This window comes from Diadema antillarum, unplaced genomic scaffold, assembly GCF_040938485.1.
Source record: "Diadema antillarum isolate AM-2024a unplaced genomic scaffold, OU_Dant_1.0 seq00000798_RagTag, whole genome shotgun sequence".
NCBI lineage: Eukaryota > Metazoa > Echinodermata > Echinoidea > Diadematoida > Diadematidae > Diadema > Diadema antillarum.
Genome location: NW_027271682.1, coordinates 599,427 through 603,006, shown reverse-complemented (window position 1 = coordinate 603,006; position 3,580 = coordinate 599,427). Strand labels below are relative to the sequence as shown.

Here is a 3,580-nt window from a genome sequence, read left to right as displayed (position 1 = left end):
GGGGAGTAAATTTGTTTCCCCGCAAGTCAAGCCGCAGAAGTTCCCCCGTACGGTATGACAAGGCATGAATGAAAATTGCAAACATTCTTGTTCGCCCGCTGAAAACCTTCTACGTACTGGAAACTACCTACTCGCTACAAGCCCGCGTAGCTTGCCCGGAATGGTGTGGCACGGCCTTAAATTAATACAAACACACACACACACACACACACAGCATACACACACACAAGCATACACACGCACATGCACGCACACAAACAGTCACTCGAGCACATAGGTCTTGAGCGATCTTTGCTCGTCAGTACCTTTACATGAAGCAAATTTGGAAGTTATGGAGTACATGTACACGCAAATTACTAACGTAACCTAACTGAAAAAAGACACACACACTCGCAGGATGCGAGAAAGATATGAAGCACGTCTCTGCATGTAACCGTTACTGTTGATGTGTATATCTGAGTGGTTTTAATGTGTTATTATTTTTTTCTCACAAAGTGAAAACATCTACAATGCGAGAATCTCAACGGCTCGATGGCCCAGTGAAAGATACGAAGTATGTAACTTTTTCTCTCGCACATACAATGATGACGTATCACCAAAACGAAATAAACACATTGTTTTCAAACTGTTATAGTGTAACGCAACACTGACAGGTGAATTCATTAAGAGTGAAATACGATGTCAGAATGGTAGGGGATTGCCAAACATGAGCATAAGATGAGAATTATAAAGTTTTCGCATACATTCACGGAATTGAGATTTAGTCGGCACCACTTTCCAAAGTTTTAAAGAGGTGATGTCACGACCCGCAAAACCCGATTTAAGGTTGGTTTAGATAAAAGAAAAAAGAGTGTAGACCGGAATACTGCAAGTTTAATGTAAATGGAATTTAATCTTTTCACATGTCAAGAAAGAATAGTTTAGCTTACATCATATGATGTCATGACGTCAGAATGGTCGAATTCTGATAAACTTTTGATTTGACTATACGTACCTAACTTATTATTTTTTACACTTCAAATTAAAGCAGATGTTCATTAGTTCATTGATAAAGTGTCGGCCAACGGCATTTCTACCTAGAGATTCTATTTGATGATATCAAAATAAACAGCGGAAATGCATAAACTGGACTTAACCTTTATATTGGGTACTATAAAGTAGTGATTTTCTGGGTGCTTAATGTGAGATAAAGTTTTTCAGTGTCTGTCTTCTATTAGGGATTCTGAGATAGCTGCGGAAAAGAAAACGTCGCCTAGAACTTTGCTGATAATCAGTAATAAATCGAATTCAAATCTATTTTCTAGGAGCATCTTTACACGAGGCTCAAAGCTGAAAACGGACCAGGAAAATTTAGTTCATTCAAGGACCAGGCCAGGTAAGATTCATAGGGACGCGTGCTGCTTTACAAGCAGGGACAAGACGAAACCGAAATGTACACTACTGAAATATTGATTTCTTTAAAAATTGTAATCATTTACTTCAGAAATTTTTAAAGAATTAAGAAGCAGGGACAAGGACGAAACCGAAATGCACTCTACTGAAATTGATTACTTCAGAAATATCTCCACATCGCTTCATTTCACTTCTTTGTTTCGCGACTATAGTCGCTAAGTGTCATTACTTTATGCGATTGCTCATGACATGCCACAGCAAAACACAAAAGTGAAATGAAGCGATGTGGAGATATTTCTGAAGTAATGATTAAAATTAAGAAAATAATATTTCAGTAGAGTGCATTTCGGTTTCGTCCTTGTCCCTGCTTGTAAAGGATGAAACCAAAATGCACTCTACTGAAATTAATTCTTTAAGAATTTTAATCATTACTTCAGAAATATCTCCACATCGCTTCATTTCACTTCTGTGTTTTGCTATGGCTTGTCATGAGAAATCGCATAAAGTAATGACACTTAGCGACTATAGTTCCTATATACAATGTATTTTCGGTGATGCGACATTTGCTCCTGCGACAATTGCTCCTGTCCTTTTCTCCAAAGACTTAGTTAATGTTAGGGTTGTGATAGGGTTTAAGGCTTAATTTGATGTGAGGATTAGGACTATGGAAAGGGTTAAGCATTTGCGTAGAATTTATTTTTGGCTTAGCGTGCAGATACTTCATGGGAGCAATTGTCGCAGGAGCAAATGTCGTGGAACAATTATATTTCATAGTATATAGTCCACGGTACATAGCGGATGAGCTGGATTCTACTCTGCACAAGATCCACTTTGAAACTTCAAGAAACATCTGTAAATTGCTAGTTTGGGTTAGGGTTAACGTTGAGGTTAAACATTCTAATTTATATCGAATTTACAAGCAAAGCCAAACTCATAACATGAGTTCTCCTAGTCAACAGCAATATTCAAAGCTTAAGTTTGCCATGGCTTAAGCAATCACTTTGCGGGATCAAATCTGCATTTATACATTCATGATTGGTTAGCATTTCTTTAACACCCGGAGAGCTAGACTGCGGGTAATGTATGTGTATAATATAAGCATTAAAAAAAAAAAAAAAAAAAAGAATCATTGCTTGATGTGTTATCGAATGTGAAAATGAATGAACTGGAACTCAGTTTTTGGTTTGGTTTGGTTTGGTTGGGTTGGGTTGGGTTGGGTTTTATGGATTGTTTACAGCATGCAAGTATTTTCCATGTTTGAAACACACACATTATAAAGATGAATTAGTGTGTTTGTTGTTATTCCACTTGACAGATCACTTTATATCAATTGTATTGGTTTACAGTATGAAACATTTTCCAAATTGGTGATATTGCATGGCAACTCTGCCATGGTGCATCCCAATTAATTTGGTAAGCAAATCTCGGTCACTCAATGAAGACCTACCCTTGATTGAACAAACACCAATACAATACTATTGCATAGCACACACACACACACACACACACACACACACACACCATACACACACAAAGTCATTCATAATTCTAAAAAAACAAAGCAGTTCACGCTCTTATTTGGCCAAGAGGATTACTCTATTGAATGATCCAAATGTTCTCTTTGTCACAAATCAGCAAAAACCTTGTGCGTGTGAAGATCTACTATGAAGAACTCAACTTCGAGAGGGTGGTGGAGACTCCATTAAACACGGTATGTTACAATTCATTTTGATAATATGCTGTCGTCACACGTATGATAGTTTTCAAACCTTTAAATAAACAGATAACCAGCGAGAGAGTCAACTCCATTTTATCTCTTGATAACATTCATTCGTCTGTTGCATTCATGCATATAACGAAATGTGACAAGGAGTGGTATGGCTACCCTAGGATGAGTATTCATGACCGATCACAATGGCACATGAGCTGAACTGCTGCCTTCATCTACAATGACATTATTGCCGTTTATTCTTTCCGTTCTCACTGTTGTTCTTTTTTCCGTTTCTATAGGTCGCAAGTCTGTTCGGCAACATTGGTGGTTTGATGGGTCTGTACGTTGGCATGTCAGTCATCTCCATTGGTGAAATTTTCGTCCTCGTTTTCCACGTCATCCGATCGGAATATCGCAAGAAGACTACTGAGTATTAAACGTTAGAACGGCACCTTGCGTCGGGAATACAAATCCCGT

At 38.0% G+C, this 3,580-nt stretch overlaps 1 long non-coding RNA gene across 1 annotated transcript; it reads left to right on the top strand.

Moving 5' to 3' along the window:
• The first annotated feature begins 518 nt into the window (after positions 1–518).
• Positions 519–3,105, top strand: LOC139739405 (uncharacterized). Its single transcript, XR_011711510.1, has 3 exons — positions 519–553; positions 1,305–1,375; positions 3,028–3,105. It is a non-coding gene; the product is annotated as an uncharacterized lncRNA (long non-coding RNA).
• The last annotated feature ends 475 nt before the right edge of the window (positions 3,106–3,580 follow it).